Genomic DNA, 18,346 nt, shown 5'->3' with positions numbered 1-18,346 from the left:
CTGCCCCTGCAAAGAGAAGTGCTTTTAAAGGTTGACTTACCTCCCAGCAACCTCCTTCCGCAGTGCTCCCGCTGAAATTGACTAACCAGCTGCTCTCACGCCACCGAAATCGACTGGCCTGCCCCTGCAAAGAGAAGTGCTTTTAAAGGTTGACTTACCTCCCAGCAACCTCCTTCCGCAATGCTCCCGCTGAAATTGACTAACCAGCTGCTCTCACGCCACCGAAATCGACTGGCCTGCCCCTGCAAAGAGAAGTGCTTTTAAAGGTTGACTTACCTCCCAGCAACCTCCTTCCGCAGTGCTCCCGCTGAAATTGACTAACCAGCTGCTCTCACGCCACCGAAATCGACTGGCCTGCCCCTGCAAAGAGAAGTGCTTTTAAAGGTTGACTTACCTCCCAGCAACCTCCTTCCGCAATGCTCCCGCTGAAATTGACTAACCAGCTGCTCTCACGCCACCGAAATCGACTGGCCTGCCCCTGCAAAGAGAAGTGCTTTTAAAGGTTGACTTACCTCCCAGCAACCTCCTTCCGCAATGCTCCCGCTGAAATTGACTAACCAGCTGCTCTCACGCCACCGAAATCGACTGGCCTGCCCCTGCAAAGAGAAGTGCTTTTAAAGGTTGACTTACCTCCCAGCAACCTCCTTCCGCAATGCTCCCGCTGAAATTGACTAACCAGCTGCTCTCACGCCACCGAAATCGACTGGCCTGCCCCTGCAAAGAGAAGTGCTTTTATGAGGCAAGTTTTTTACACAGCGGGTAGTGGGTGCCTGGAACTCGCTGCCGGAGGAGGTGGTGGAAGCAAGGACGATAGTGCCGTTTGAGGGGCACCTTGACAAATACATGAATGGGATGGGAATAGAGAGATACGGACCCCGGAAGTGTACAAGATTTTAGTTTAGACGGGTAGCATGGTCGGCGCAGGCGTGGAGGGCCGAAGGGCCTGTTCCTGTGCTGTACTTTCCTTTGTTCTTTGTTCTTTGATGTTTCCTATGGTTGGGGAGTGTTCAACAAGACGTCACGGTCTCAGGAGTAATCCATTTAGGATTGAAATGAGGAGAAAGGTCTTCACTCAGCAGTTGTTGAACCTGCAGAATTATCTACCACAGGCTGCTCCAAAAGCCCAAATCACTGAATGTATTTAAGAAGGAAATGGATAAATTCTTCGGCTCAATAGACGACAAGAGCTATGTGACTGAGCGGGAGAATGATGTCGATATGGAGGATTATCTGACACACTATTGAATATGGAAGCAGGCTCGAAGGACCGAATTCTCTATTCCTGTTCATATTTTATATGCTTCTGAGCTTCTGTACTTTGCATATTACGCTCGATCACGACACGTTTTATATTATGTAAAACCATTTCTCTTATTCCTGCACCAGATATTACCAAGGACATTATTTACTGCTCTTTCAGAGGGTCGTTGCAGCCTCGAAGGGCCGAATGGCTTCCTTCTGCACTGTCGAGATTCTATGATTCCATGACATTGGAAGACGTCGGGGAGAAAATGGTGAAGCCACCGTGCTAAGAAGTGTTAATGTGGAGTCGAATTGAGTGTGAAACACGCTGGAGAGCAGCAATTGTTTCGTTCCTTTTCAATCAAGGGAAATAATCAATTGGGATTCTAAGGTTGGTGAACTTCACATCATATTTATGGTGTTAAGCCCATTCACTTACACAAATTACCACATTTCAACATGTGGTTCTCATGGTTCCACATTCCTCCATTCAATTAAGGTAATCAGAAAAATACATTAACAGCAACTGAGGCACTTTATTCTTTAGCTGAATTTAACCCACATTCGTCTGCAATTTGTTACAACCAAAATTTTGGGACCTCCAGCGATGGTGATGAACTGGTACATCAGTGGAAATAGTTTCTTGATAGTTGAAACCAGCAAGGATTTACTGAGGGCAATTCGTGGTTAATTAAGCTGTTTGAGTTTTATGATGAGCAGCAGAGATGGTTGATCTGAGTATTGCTGTTGTTGAAGTTTCAAAAGCTATTTGACAGCGTGCTGCAGCGCAACGTTGTGAGCAGAAATGGAGATCATGTGGTAAAATAGGCAGTACCAAGTTCGATAGGAAATTGCCAGAAAACAACCAGCAGTGTGGGTCAGCTGTTTTCTGGGGTGAAAGGAGAATTGTAGTGAAGTTTCCAGCGATCAGCAGTACGGCCTTATCTATGACACATGAATGATCTGGACCTTGGTTGAGAAGGACGATTTTGAAATTCTGCGGATGGTATGAAACTTGGACGTGTTGTGAATCATCTGTGGGTGGCATGTGAGAGTACCTTTAAGAACTGGGTGTGTTTATCAAATAGCTGCAGTAATGTCAGAGTGTGAATGGAGCTGGCTGTCTGTCTGCTTTACTTTCGTTTTCGAGCAGGCAGCTACAGTGCGTTTTAGTTTCGTTTTCAGAGCTGAATAGCTGCAGGCAAAGCAAGTAGCTGAATAATGATCTCTCTCTACAAGCAACAGACTGTCTTCAGCTCATTTGAGGATTTCAAAGTAATAACTGTTTCTATAGCGAATTTAAACCTGCTCTCTTTCTTTCAAAAGGGTTTAACATATGGATGTTGTTCGGAAAGTAATGAAGGGTTACTTATATAACATTGTATCTGTGGGGATTATTGATGTTAATAGTTGTTAAGATGTTTACTGTGGTTTATAAAGTGCTAACTGGATTCATAAATCAACATGGTTTTGTTTTAAAAGTACTTTAGATCTCTGTTGCATCACACCTGTAAAGTAGGCCCTCGTGCTCCCCATAACCACAATCTAATAAAAGTCGTGGGTCAGTTGAACTCCATGATACACTTTGGTGCTCTCTAAACCCTGGCCCATAACAGTGGGATAATGTACAACATCAAAACCAGGAAGGGAGGTTGGTGGAACGGGCTGGAAATTGCTAGATTAAATTTATTGCAGAGAATTGTGAAGTAATTCATATGTTAGGTAGAATGCAAAAAGGCAAAAGAAAATAAAGGGAATCATTCAAAAGGCTGTACAGGAGCAGAGGGAGCAGTGTGTGTATATGTGCATAAATTATTGATGGTGGTGGGACAGGTTGAGAAAACGGTCAATAAAGCAATTAATAAAGAGCATTATCGATGGGAATATAGAATACAGAGGAAAAGACGTAATGTTAAACGTGTAGTAAATTCTGGTTCGGAATGAACTGAAGCATTGTGGGCACCACACTTAGACGAGGGATTGGATTGGATTTGTTTATTGTCACGTGTTCGGAGGTACAGTGAAACGTATTTTCCTGCGAGCAGCTCAACAAATCATTTAGTACATGAAAAGAAAAGGAAATAAAAGAAATTACATAATAGGGCAACACAAGATACACAATGTAACTGCATAAGCACCAGCATCACCGGTGTGAAATGATGAGAGTGAATGAAGAAAATATTCACAAGAATGGTTCCGGAGATGAGCAATTTCAGTGACGAAGATAGATTAGAGAAGTTACGACTATTTTCCTTGACACACATGTTGAGAAGTGATCTGGCAGAGGTATTGAAAATCATGAGGGTTCTAGACAGAGCAGATTTGGGAGTCTAATCCCATTGATAAGAGGATCGAGTACCAGAGGGCACAGATGGAAAGTTAATTTGAAAAATATTAATGGAGACATAGGTGAATGGTTCGGATGTGGACTGGACTGTTTGAGAGTATGGTGGTGGCAGGGTCAATTGATGGATTACTATCTGAAAAGGAAAAAAACACAATGCTATGCATCGGAGAAAAGAGTGATAGTGTGCATCCTCCTTCAATCGGACAGCACATACATGTCGGTCCAAATGGTCTTCTTCTGCACTGATAACGTGCTCTGACTATGTTTAAAGAGAGGGCAGCGGGTTAGCTGTAATGCCACCGGCTTGAAATTGACATGCGCAGGCTAATTCTCTAAGGTCATGTGTTTAAATCCTAATACAGTAGACAAAATGGCGCAGTAACTTATCAGTTCATGGGGTCAAACGTGGTCAACAAATGTTGACCTTGCCAGTGGGCCCCACATGCCACAAAATATATATTTTAAATCCGCAACTGCAATAGCAATGTTTGGCCAGTGGATGGCAGTGACACTGTGATTGCTGATATTACAGGAAGCATAGATCCATGATGACATGCAGGCCGTGCTCCTCATCAAAGGAACCAACTCAGATCCAATACGTGTGCAAACTGGAGCCAAACAGAGCTGCGTCATCGCACCAACACATTTCTCCATCTTCTTTGCAGCAACACTCACCCTGGCAACTGAAGCTCCCCGTGTAGTGGAGCAAACCGACAGAGAAGCGGAAAATTGTTCATCCTCCGACGCCACCAGGCCAGAAGCAAGACCATCCCATCCTCAGTCATCGAGCTGCAGTACGCAGCCGACGCCTGTGTGTTCACACATTCAGAGGCTGAGCTGCAAATCATCGTTGACCGAGGCAAATGAGAGAATGGATCTCAGACTAAACATCCGGAAAACCATGGTTCTCTACCATCAATAACAGAGGCTGCCGCGCCCGGGGTCAGACTGGGGTCTGGTATAATAATAATCACAGAGACCGGCTCCAGTGTATCAATAACAGAGACTGCCGGACCCGGGGTCAGACTGGGGTCTGGTGTAATAATAATCACAGAGACCGGCTCCAGTGTACCAATAACAGAGACTGCGGGGCCCGGGGTCAGACTGGGGTCTGGTATAATAATAATCACAAAGACCGGCTCCAGTGGATCAACAGCCGTCTGCAGATAATATGTATCAAGGGAGGCAGGGAGCTTAGTTTTATTCGCAAGTGAAACTGTGAGACAGGTATGATGCCTAGGGCCTTGGCCCAGTCTGCCTTACATTAAAAAGGGATTGCAACCATCTCTGAGTGAGGAGCGTGTGACTGACTCCACCTGGGATCTTTTATACTCAATGGGAGAACAGTCATGGCGGACTCGAGAGACTTCTGATATCTGAGGTGATAATGATGTATCTTTCAGGGGAACCGAAAACATCTGTTTCTTCTCATTCTTACCAACACTTCTCCATTTATACAGACACAGAGAAGCCGCATCCGCCAGGTTATGGAAACTAAATCATCAAAACCCTATCGCATGAAGAATTCGTGCCACAAATGCTAAAGATAATTGTACTTTTTCTGAGCAAGTTCTATCCAGTGTTTCTTTGTTCAAAGTAACGAATTTCTCATAGAATGGCTATAGTGCAGAAGATGGCCATCGAGTCTGCGCAGACCGTTCGAAAGAGCAGCCTACCTGGGTCCAATCACCGATCTTGTCCTGTATCCCTGCCCAACCTTTGGACACTAAGGGCAATTTAGCATGGCCAATCCACCTAACCTGCACATCTTTGGACTGTGGGTGGAAACCGGAGCACCCGGAGGAAACCCACGCAGACACGGGGAGAAAGTGCAACCTCGACACACACAGTCACGCGAGGTCAGAATCGTCTGTTCGCTGGCGCTGTGAGGCAGCAGTGCCAAACACCGTGCCGCTGAAAGTTTCCTGACAATTACCTACACACGCCCAGGTTCTGCCAAATGACCGGATTGGCACAAGAGCAAAGCTATATAATGATTGCATTTAATTCGATGTCAATGAAGGACAGAGATCGAAACATAAGAGGTACTGGGACAATGATTCGAAATGAGCCATCCGACTGGCCCCATTGCCTATAATTCTGCATATCTTAACGCCTTAAAATATTTATCGTACATTTTACAACGATACTATTAAATCTGATTCTATCATTCTTTCCAGCTGTGTTTTCCAGTTCATAACAACTCGCTGTGTAAAAATAATCCTCCTGTTCAATACAATAAACTGTGTCCTCTGGTTACAGAGCCTCCTGCCAGTTGTAATAGTCTCTCTTTAATTACTCTGTTCAAATCTTCATGGTTTTAGCAGTTTGGTTAAATAGACAACACAGAGAGATGGCGGGAGATACAGGGAGAGAGAGGCAGAGTAAAAGTGAGCAAACACACATGAAGGGGAGAAAGAGAGACGGTGGGTTGAAAGAAAAAAGCTGAGAAACAGTAAAAATGAATTACACAGAGAGAGGGAGGAGGATAAAATAATGAAAGAGAGCAAGATATCATTTCCTGGATTCAGAGAACCGAGTGACTGATCCACTGACCATCCAATTATGCCCTGGAGTGGAAGGTCTAAACAGATCACACCAGGCTCATTTGTAAATGTCACCACAATGTGATCTGTGTGACTCTGCCCTGACTCTGTGGGCAGATAGAGGCCGCACTGACAGATGTTCTCACCAGATTGTGGTCCCTGGATTTATATTCTGCTGAGAAGTGAGATTTGCGGTTTGGTACCGGCAGCAGAGTAACAGGAAGTTGTGTTACCTGAGAATGAAACAGCAGGCGTCAGTTTCATGTTATCACCGTGAACAGTCTTCCTGCCTGTGATGGTGACCTCACTCTGACAGCATCAAGAACAACCACACAGATTGCTGCCGGTCTCAGCATTACATTCACCTCCATTCCCATTCCCTTTAAAAGGTTAGAGTACTTGTGTAAAAACACATTAACCGAAGGGGAGATGGATAGAAGGTTGTCACTGGGGGAGAAGAAGGGGAATTAAAACAACAATTTCGCTACCAGAGGTAAAGTAGAAAGTTTGAAGTGCGTTGATGTCTCTGTGAGTGAGAGACAGAGAGAGAGAGAGAGACAGACAAAGAGAGAGATAGAGAGCAATAGAGAGGGAGAGAGAGATTAATCTTTAAAGACATAAAGTGCCTTCAACAAAAAAAGATTTAAACGTTAGGTGCCAGACCCGACTGCTGTGTACCTGTGTATAGGAGTTAAGTCTGAGAGAGAGAAGCGGGATCAACAGAGAAAGCGAGGTGTGCTGATATGTAAGTAATTTGAAACATATATTTGCCTTTGCAAGGGAATGAACAGCTTGATATTACTGTCACAAGAACTCAAGAACAGTAAATATTGATTGTAGCATAGGATCTGGAAGGTAATCTCAACACAATGTCGTCAAGTGCTGAAAAATAATTGCAATTATTTGTACCACCATTTTGTAAAAAATGAAAAATGATGTGTTCCAGACCAACGGACCACCATAGACATACAGACACACACACACTTACACACACACTTTCAGACTCTGTCTCTCTCAATCATTGGCCACAGCAAAAGCAAACGGAATCCCTTCAGCAAAAAGGGTGAAAGACAATTGGCACCATTAAAAAAAACAGTGAGTAATTGTCACAGATAAACACAAGTATGAATTAGTGATATCTACCACAATGGAGTTTGTGACTGTGCTGTGTGATGTGAAATTCAATATGGCTCCTTTATTCCTCTTCTTCTCTCTGTTGATGAAGTGAATGTCACATGACTCACTCCAAACTTTCAGCAAAATATTACACACACATATCACCGGAGCAATCACACCAACACCATAGGGCAGCACGGTAGCACACGTGGCTAGAACTGTGACTTCACACTGCCAGGGCCCAAGCTTCGATTCCCCGCTGGGTCACTGTCTATGCCGTGTCTGCGTGGGTTCCCTCCGGATTCCTCCCACAGTCCAAAGATGTGCGGGTTAGGTGGATTGGCCATGCTAAATTGCCCTTCGTGTCCGAAAAAAAGGTTAGGAGACGTTATTGGGTTATGGGGATAGAGTGAAAGTGAGGGCTTAAATGGGTCAGTGCAGATTCGATGGGCCGAATAGCCTCCTTCTGCACTGTATGTTTTATGTAAATAGTTATTCATTATGCTTTTGTAAGTGAATTAAATCTGAGAGAGAAAAGGGAGCTTAATTAATCTACGTGCAGTCTGAAACAAAGAGATGAGAACAGATCGGCAGTAATTTGAAAGTTGTATTTGCTTTTGCAAGGAACGTCCACAACCCCTAATAGTTAGTGACACGACAAAATGTATTCTTAAAAACAGAAGTGACTGCCCCTTTTCACGCCCCCAAGGCAGTGGCGCAGTGCTAGTGTCGCCGGACTAATAACCCAGAGACACAGAGCCAAACTCTGGGGACCTGGGCTCCCACCACGGCAGGTGGTGACATTCAAATCAAGAAACATCTGGAATTAAAAGATGACCACGAAACCATTAGCGATGGGAGTAAAACCCCATCTAGTTTATTGATGTCCTTTAAGGAAGGACATCTGTCACGTTTAACGATTCTGGCTATAGCTATATAGCTTTAACTATGTTGTCGCTGGACTGGTAATTCAGAGACCCAGAGTCAAATTGGCAGGTGGTGAAACTTGAATCCAGAAAATTCAGGAATTTAAAATCTGATGCTGACAATCAAACCATTGTCGAGTGTAGTAAAAACCCATCTGGTTCACAGATGTCATAGATTATCATAGAATTTACAGTGCAGAAGGAGGCCATTCGGCCCATCGAGTCTGCACCGGCTCTTGGAAAGAGCGCCCTACCCAAGGTCAACACCGCCACCCTATCCCCATAACCCAGTAACCCCACCCAACACTAAGGGAAATTTTGGACACTAAGGGCAATTTATCATGGCCAATCCACCTAACCTGCACATCTTTGGACTGTGGGAGGAAACCGGAGCACCCGGAGGAAACCCACGCACACACGGGGAGGACGTGCAGACTCCGCACAGACAGTGACCCAAGCCGGAATCGAACCCGGGACCCTGGAGCTGTGAAGCAATTGTGCTAGCCACAAGGCCACCGTGCTGCCCGTAAAGTCCTTTAGGGAAGGAAACCTGTTGCCCTTAACTAGATTGTCCTTCCTATGACTCCACATCCACAGCAATGTGGGTGACTCTTAAATGCCCCCCAGGATGGGCAGTTGCTGCCGGCCCAACCACCAGCTCACACATCGCATGAACGAATAAAACATATTTAGAGTTTTGAAAATGAAAATCCACCCATCTTTTTCTTTCTTTCTTTCTTTCTTTCTTTCTTTCTTTCTTTCTTTCTTTCTTGCTTTCTTTCTTGCTTTCGTTTCATCCTTCCTTCTTTCTGTCCATCTACCTTTCTTTCTTGCTTGCTTTCTTTTTATCCATCTATCTATCTAGAGGACTTCCGGTTGCGGCTATGCCGAGCTTTTGGGCTCTTTTCAGGGCCCCCAACGGTACTTGTTTGACTTTTCCCGGTGTGGGAAGGAGTTAATAATAGCTCTCCGTCACTATATGGCTCCTACTAGGAGCGGGGCGACAAAAAAGGTGGTGGTGGACCCGAAGAAGGTGCGAGGGAAGAAGAACAAAATGGCGGCGGGCAGAGACCAGGCAGCGTGGATGCAGTGGGCGGAGGAGCAGCAAGGAGGGTATCCAGCGCTGCTCAGAGAGATTAAAGCGGACCTGCTAGAGCCGATGAAGGCTTCTATTGATAAGCTGCTGGAGACACAGACGGCCCAGGGGGTGGCGATCCGCGAGGCTCAACAAAAGATCTCTGACAATGAGGACGAGATCTTGGGCTTGGCGGTAAAGGTGCACGAGGTGCGCCACAAGAAATGGGAGGAGCGGTTCGAGGAGATGGAGAATCGGTCGAGGCGGAAGAATCTGCGGATTCTGGGCCTCCCGGAGGGGCTGGAGGGGCCGGACGTGGGGGCCTATGTGGTCACCAAGTTGAACTCGCTGATGGGAACGGGGTTCTTTCAGGGGCCCCTGGAGCTGGAAGGGGCCCATAGAATGCTGGCGAGGAGGCCCAAGGCTAACGAGCCTCCGCGGGCGGTGCTGGTGTGGTTCCATTGGTTCGTCGATCGGGAGTGTGTGCTCAGGTGGGCCAAGAAGGAGAGGAGCAGCAGGTGGGAGAATGTGGAGGTTCGAATATACCAGGACTGGAGTGCGGAGGTGGTGAAGAAGAGGGCCGGGTACAATCGAGCGAAGGCGGTGCACAGGAAGGGGGTGAAGTTTGGCATGTTGCAGCCGGCGCGACTGTGGGTTACCTACAAGGACCGGCACCATTATTTTGAGTATCCGGAGGAGGCGTGGGCCTTTGTTCAGGCCGAGAAGTTGGACACAGATTGAGGGTCGGGATGGGCGATTGGGGACTGCGGTTGATATGTTATGTTTATTCTTTTTTCGAGGGGGGGGGCCTTTGTATTGCTCCGGGTTCCTTCTTTTTCTCAGTTTTTCTCTTTCGGGTTGGTGAGGGTGGTTGGGGCGGGTTAGGTACTGTTTTGGTCGGGTTGGTCGGGGGGGGGGGCTCTTGGAGGGGGGTAGGTAAACGGAACAGGGGTGGTGGATGGCGGTGAGATAGGGCCCCGCGGGGGAGGGGGAGGCCCGAGTCGGGGGTGAGGGGACCGGGCCTGTAAAAGGAGCTGCGTCAGAGGTGGCGGGGCCTGGTAGGTGGAAAGCGCGGGCTTTTACCCGCGCTGAAGACTGGAGGGGGCGGGGCTGGGGCGGTGAAGCGAAGGTTGTTACCCACGCTTAGAATGGAAGGGGGAGGGGGAGAGCCTATGGGTGGGGAACGGGAGAAGAGGGTGTGTCACACAATGGGAGGAGTCGAAGGAGAGGCGGGAGTGGCCGGGGTCAGCAGGAGTCAGCTGACTTGCGGAAGTGCAATGGGGGGTGTAAATCAACTGGGATGGGTCCTAGCCGGGGTGGGGGGGGGGGGGCGTTGGGCGGGGGGGAATAGACTTGCTGCTGCTATGGTCAAGGAGGAGCTGGAGCATATGGGGGGGGTTGAGGCGGGTTGAGCTGTGGGGAACGGGCCAGGTGTGGGTTGCGGGCGCATGGTTGGCCGAGGAGGGGGTCATGGCTAGTCGACGGGGGAAGGGGGTGGGTAGCCCCTGATCCGGCTGATAACCTGGAATGTAAGGGGTCTGAATGGGCCGATTAAGCGGGCCCGCGAGTTTGCGCACCTCAAGGGGCTCAAGGCGGATGTGGTTATGCACCAGGAGACTCACCTGAAGGTGGCAGACCAGGTAAGATTGAGGAAAGGCTGGGTAGGTCAGGTGTTTCACTCGGTGCTGGGTGCCAAAAATCGAGGGGTGGCGATCTTGGTGGGAAAGAAGGTGTCATTGGAGGCGTCGAGCATTGTGGCAGATAATGGCGGTAGGTACGTAATGGTAAGTGGTAAGTTGCAGGGAGAGAGGGTGGTACTGGTCAATGTGTATGCCCCGAACTGGGACGATGCGGGTTTTATGCGGCGTATGTTGGGTCGGATCCCAGACTTGGAAGTGGCGGGCCTGATAATGGGGGGAGACTTTAACATGGTGCTGGATCGGCACTGGATCGCTCCAGGTCTAGGACGGGTAGGAAGCCGGCGGCGGCCAGAGTGCTGCGGGGGTTTATGGACCAGATGGAGGGGTGGACCCTTGGAGATTTGCAAGGCCGGGGGCTAGGGAATTTTCATTCTTCTCACATGTCCATAAGGCTTATACCCGAATCGACTTTTTCATTTTGAGTAGGGCGCTGATAGCGAGAGTAGAGGATACCGAGTATTCGGCAATAGCCATTTCGGACCACGCCCCGCATTGAGTGGACTTGGAGATGGGGGAGGAGAGGGACCAGCGCCCGCTGTGGCGCTTGGAGGTGGGGCTGTTGGCGGATGAGGAGGTGAGTGAGCGGGTCCGAGAAAGTATAGAGAGGTACTTGGAGACCAACGACAATGGGGATGTCTGAGTGGGGATGATATGGAAGGGGCTGAAGGCGGTGGTGAGGGGAGAGCTGATCTCCATTAGGGCCCACAAGGAGCGGAGGGAGAGGGCGGAGAGGGACAGGCTGGTGGGGGAGATGGTGAGGGTAGACAGGAGGTATGCGGAGGAGCCCAAGGAAGGATTGTTGAGGAAGAGGCATAGTCTCCAGGCCGAATTAGACCTGGTGACCACCAGGAAGGCGGAGGTGCAGTGGAGGTAGGCACAGGGGGCGATTTACGAGTATGGAGAAAATGCAAGCCGGATGCTGGCGCATCAGCTTCGGAAGCGGGACGCAGCTAGGGAGATCGGCGGAGTTAAGGACAAGGGAGGGAGTGTGGTGCAGTGGGGTTTGGCATCAATGGGGTCTTCAGGGACTTTTACAAGGAATTGTACCGATCCGAGCCCCCACGGGAGGAGGGAGGGATGGGCCGCTTCCTGGACCAATTGAGTTTCCAAAGGTGGAAGAGGGACTGGTGGTGGGATTGGGGGTTCCGATTGGGCTGGAGGAGCTGATCAAAGGGATAGGAAGCATGCAGGCGGGGAAGGCACCGGGGCCGGACGGTTTCCCGGTCGAATTCTATAAAAAATATATGGGTCTGTTGGACCCGCTGTTAGTCAGGAACTTCAATAAGGCAAGAGAGGGGGGGAGTTTTGCCCCCAACAATGTGCCGGGCACTGATCTCCTTGATCCTTAAGCGGGACAAGGATCCCCTGCAATGTGGGTCTTACAGATGGATTTCCTTGCTAAATGTAGATGCCAAGGTGCTGGCGAAGGTGTTAGCCACGAGGATTGAGGATTCTGTGCCATAGGTCATCCATGAAGACCAGACGGGGTTTGTGAAGGGGAGGCAGTTGAACGCGAATGTGCGGAGGCTTTTGAACGTTATCATGATGCCGGCGAGGGAGGGGGAGGTGGAGATAGTGGTAGCGATGGACGCTGAGAAAGCCTTCGATAGGGTGGGAGTACATGTGGGAGGTGCTGAAGAGATTCGGGTTTGGGGAGGGGTTTGTCAGGTGGGTTAGGCTGTTGTATGAGGTCCCGATGGCGAGTGTGGCCACAAACAGAAGGAGGTCCGAGTACTTTCAGTTGCACCGAGGGACGAGACAGGGGTGTCCCCTATCCCCCCTGCTCTTTGCACTGGCGATTGAACCCCTGGGTATGACACTGAGGGAGTCAAGGAACTGGAGGGGGTTGGTGCGGGGTGGGGAGGAGCATAGGGTGTCACTTTATGCGGACGACCTGCTGCTGTATGTGGCGGACCCGGTGGGAGGAATGCCGGAGGTAATGAGGATTCTTAGGGAGTTTGGGGACTTTTCGGGGCACAAGTTCAACAAGGGGAAGAGCGAGCTGTTCGTAGTTCATCCAGGGGACAGGAGAGGGGAATTGGCGATCTCCCACTAAAAAGGGCGGAGAGGAGCTTCAGGTATTTGGGGGTCCAGGTGGCCAGGAGCTGGGGGGCCCTGCATAGGCTTAATTTTACAAGACCGGTGGAGCAAATGGAGGAGGAGTTCAAGAGGTGGGACGCGTTGCCGCTGTCCTTGGTGGGTAGGGTTCAGTCAATCAAAATGACGGTGCTCCCAAGGTTTTTGTTCCTGTTCCAGTGCCTCCCCCTGTTTATCCCGAAGGCTTTTTTCAGGTTAATAGGAGTATAATGGGGTTTGTGTGGGCGCGAGCTACTCTGAGGGTGAGAAGGGTGTTCCTGGAGCGGAGTAGAGATAGGGGGGGACTGGCGCTGCCCAATCTCTGTGGGTACTACTGGGCCGCCAATGCGATGATGGTGCGCAAGTGGGTGATGGAAGGGGATGGGGCTGCATGGAAGGGGCTGGAGACGGCGTCTTGTGTGGGTACGAGTCTGGGGGCGCTGGCAACGGCGCTGCTGCCACTCCCTCCAAGGAGGTACACCACGAGCCCGGTGGTGGCGGCGGCCCTCAAAATTTGGGTCAGTGGAGACGGCACAGGGGGGGATGTTGGGGCCTCGGCATGGACCCCAATAGGGGGCAACCACCGGTTCGCCCCAGGAAGAACAGATGGAGAGTTTTTGGGGTGACACAGGACAGGGACTCGTACGTTGGGGGACCTGTTTGTGGACGGGAAGTTCGCGAGTCTGGGTGAGCTGGAGGAGAAGTACGGGCTCGCCCCTGGGAACAGCTTCAGGTACTTACAGGTAAGGGCGTTTGCCAAGCAGCAGGTGGTGGAATTCCCACGGCTACTGCCACACACAGTACAGGACAGGGTGCTCTCGGGGGGGTGGGGTGGGGGTGGGAGTGGGGAAGATCTCGGAAACTTATCAGGTGATGCAGGAGGAGGAGGAGGCCTCGGTGGTGGAGGCAAAAGGTAAGTGGGAGGAGGAGTTGGGAGAGGAGATTGAGGAAGGGACGTGGGCAGATGCCCTGGGGAGGGTGAACTCTTCCTCATCATGCGCGAGGCTCAGCCTCATACAGTTTAAGGTGCTGCACAGGGCACACATGACCGGGACAAGGATGAGCCGGTTTTTTGGGGGTGAGAATAGGTATGTTAGGTGCTCAGGGAGCCCAGCAAATCACACCCATATGTTCTGGGCATGCCCAGCGCTGGAGGAATTTTGGAAGGGCGTAGCGAGGACGGTGTCGAGGGTAGTAGGATCCAGGGTCAAACCGGGCTGGGGGCTCGCAATATTTGGGGTGGCAGAGGTGCCGGGAGTGCAGGAGGCGAACGAGGCCGGTATTCAGGCCTTTGTATCCCTGGTAGCCCGGCAAAGGATTCTTCTTCAGTGGAAGGATGTGAGGCCCCCAAGCGTGGAATCCTGGATCAGCGATATGGCGGCGTTCATTAAATTGGAGCATGTGAAATTCGCCTTCAGAGGGTCGCTACAAGGGTTCTTTAGGCGGTGGCAACCGTTCGTAGACTTTCTGGCAGAACGATAGACATTGGTCAATGGCAGCAGCAGCTCGGAGAGTGGGGGGGGGGGGTTACTTGATTACTGTTTTGTTATTTACACCGAAGGGTCTGAGGGGTTGTATATACCAGTTGTGTAAGTTGGGGTGTTAATGTTAATTTATTATTTATGTACAGGGGGGAGGGGGGTGTGGAGGGTTGCTTCTCTGGACTGTGTTTTGTACTTAACCCTGTTGGGTTCTTTTTTTTCTCATTTTGTTATTGATATTTTATGAAAACGTTTAATAATTTTTAAAAAAATCTATCTATCTTTCTATCTATCTATCTATCTATCTATCTATCTATCTATCTATTTACCTACCTACCTATCTATCTATCTATCTACCTACCTACTAACTATCCATCCATCTATCAATCCATCAATCTATCCACCTATCTATCTATCTAGATACCTATCTATCTAACTATCTACCTACCTACCAACTATCTATCTATCTATCTATCCATCCATCTATCTATCTATCTTTCTATCTGTCCATCTATCTATCTATCTATCTATCTATTAGACAACCGTTATTTCTTTCATCCATTTGCGCGATATGGCATCGCTGGTTGGGTCAGGAATTATGGCCCATTCCTAGTTGCCATTCAGAAGGTGGTGGTGAGCTGCCTTCTTGACTTGCTGCAGTCCCTGACATGCAGTTACACCCGTACTGCTATTAGCGAGAGAATTTCAGTATTTTTACCCAGCCACAGTGAAGGAATGACGATATACTTCCGAGTCAAGATGGTGAATGACTTGGAGAGGAACCTCCAGGTGTTCCAAGGTATCTGCTGCTCTTGTCCTTGTTGATGCTTGTTACCGTGGGGTATATTAGGTGCTGACTATGGAACCTTGATTTGTTCCTACAGTACATTCTGTGGATGGCACCAGTCAAGCGGACTGCTTTGTCCTGGATGGTGTAAAGCTTCTTGAGGTTTGTTGAAGCTGCACTCTAGACAAGTGGAGAATATTCCATTACACTCCTGAATTTTGCTTTGCAGACGATGGACAGGCTTTGGGCAATCAGGAAGTCAGTTACTCGCTCCAGGATTCCTAAACATTGGACTGCTCTGGCAACCACGTCATTTGTCTGACTCGTCCAGTTTCCGGTCAATGATAACTCCCAGAGGGCAGCACAGCTGCCTCATGGCGCCAAGCTCTCAGGTTCGATCCCGGCTCTGGGTCACTGTCGGTGTGGAGTTTGCACATTCTCCCCGTGTCTGTGTGGGTTTCACCCCCACAACCCAAAGATGTCCAGGCTAGGTGGATTGGCCTCAATAAATTGCCCCTTAATTGGAAAAAATGAATTGGGTACTCTAAATTTAAAAAAACAAATGATAACTCCCAGGATTTTGATTGTGCGGTAACCAATGAAAAAACATCAGGTACATTATGCTGTGGGGTAGGACCGTTTGTAATATAAAATGAGACACAGAAGACTTCAGCCGTGAATGAAACAGAATCTGACACAATAATATCATGATGTGGCGATGCCGGCGTTGGACTGGGGTGAGCACAGTCTTACAACACCAGGTTAAAGTCCAACAGGTTTGTTTCGATGTCACTAGCTTTCGGAGCGTTGCTCCTTCCTCAGGTGAATGAAGAGGTATGTTCCAGAAACATATACAAAGACAGATTCAAAGGTGCCAGACAATGCTTGGAATACGAGGTGATTAAATCTTTACAGATCCAGACATTGGGTAACCCCAGGTTAAAGAGGTGTGAATTGTGTCAAGCCAGGACAGTTGGTAGGATTTCGCAGGCCAGATGGTGGGGGATGATTATCCATCTATAACCGGGACCTGGGATTCATGTCGCATTACATTCATCCCCCACCATCTGGCCACCCCAAAAGAAATCTCCCCTCCCCCCTCCATCCCCCCCCCCCTCGCCCGGGTTGCTGCTGCTGACCTCCTCCTAACGCTCAGCGAGATAGGCTAGGAACGGTTGCCACCGCCTGAAAAACCCTTGCACAGACCCTTGCAAGGCAAGCTTCGCATCTTTCCACAGTAACAAAATCCTCCACCGGGCTATCAGGGATGCAAAGGCCAGAATTTCGGCCTCTTTCGCCTCCTGCAGTCTCGGCTTGTTCAATACCCCAAATACTGCGAACCCCCAGCTCGGCTTGACCCGGGTATTCACCAGCTTCGACATAGTCCTCGCAAAACCCCTCCAAAACCCATCCAGCGCCGGGCATGCCCAGGCGTGATTTGCTGGGCTTCCGGAGCACCTCACACATCTGTCCTCCACCCCAAAGAACCTACTCAACCTTGGAGGAAGAATTAACCCTACTCAGGGCATCAGCCCACAGACCCTCATCTATCTCCTCCCCAAGCTCCTCCTCCCACTTGCCCTTTAACTCCTCCTGCAGCTCTTGGTAAATTACCAAAACCTTGCCTTCTCCAACCCATACACCCGAAATCACCCTGTCCTGAATCCTACGTGTTGGAAGCAGCGGGAATTCCCTCACCTGCCACCTCACAAACTTGCATTTACCTGAAAGCGTTCCCCGGGGGTAGCCCAAATTTCTCCTCCAGCAGCCCACAGGCTCGCAAACGTCCCATCGATGAACAGGTCCCCCATTCTTTTAATCCCTGACCGATGCCAGTTCCGAAACCCCCCATCCATCCTTCCCGGGACGAACCAACGATTCTCCCGAATCGGGGACCAACCCGAGGCTCCCACCTCGCCCCGGTGCCGCCTCCACTGCCCCCAGATCATCAGCGTCGCCGCCACCACAGGACCCGTGGTGTACCTTGTTGGCGGGAGTGACAGCGGTGCCATCACCAGCGTCCTCAGGCTCGTGCCCACACAGGACGCCATCTCTAGACTTTTCCACGCTGCACCCTCTCCCTCCATTACCCACTTACGGATCATCGCCACATTGGCTGCCCAATAATAGCCACATAGATTCGGCAGCGCCAGACCCCCCTGTCCCTGCTACGCTCCAGAAACACTCTCTTCACCCTCGGGGTCTTATTCGCCCACACGAATCCCATGAAGCTCCTGCTTACCCATTTGAAAAAGGCCTTGGGGATCAAAATGGGAAGTCAGTGGAGCACAAAGTGAAACCTCGGAAGGAACGTCATTTTGATCGACTGCACCCTACCCGCTAGTGACAGTGGCAGCATATCCCATCTTTTTAAATCCTCCTCCATCTGCTCCACGAACCGCATCAAATTGAGCTTGTGCAGGGCCCCCCAACTCCTAGCTACCTGTATCCCCAGGTACCGAAAGCTCCTTTCCTCCCTCTTCAGTGGTAGCTCGTCTATCCCCCTCCCTGGTCCCCTGGATGCACCACAAAGAGCTCACTCTTCCCTACGTTGAGTTTATACCCCGAAAAGTCCCCAAACTCCCTAAGGATCTGCGTGACCACCGCCATCCCCTCCACTGGGTCCGCAACATACAACAACAGGTCATCAGCATACAACAACACCCGGTGTTCCTCTCCCCCGGAACCAATCCCCTCCATTTCCTGGATTCCGTCAGTGCCATGGCCAGTGGCTCAATTGCCAGTGCAAACAACAAGGGGGATATGGGACACCCCTGCCGCGTCCCCGCTACAGCCGAAATTCATCCGACCTCCGCCGGTTCATAGCCACACTCGCCACAGGGGCTCTATATAGTAGCCTGACCCAACTTATGGACCCCTCCCGAAACCAAACCTCTGCAACACTTCCCAAAGATGCTCCCACTCCACCCGATCAAAGGCCTTCTCCGCGTCCATAGCAGCCACTACCTCTGCTTCCCCCTCCACCGAGGGCATCATAATCACATTGAGGAGCCTCCGCATATTAGTATTCAGCTACCTACCCTTCACAA

Source organism: Scyliorhinus torazame, chromosome 5 (assembly GCF_047496885.1).
Source record: "Scyliorhinus torazame isolate Kashiwa2021f chromosome 5, sScyTor2.1, whole genome shotgun sequence".
Taxonomy (NCBI): Eukaryota; Metazoa; Chordata; class Chondrichthyes; order Carcharhiniformes; family Scyliorhinidae; genus Scyliorhinus; species Scyliorhinus torazame.
The sequence above is the reverse complement of the archived record's forward strand: the minus strand, read 5'-3'. Positions refer to the sequence as shown.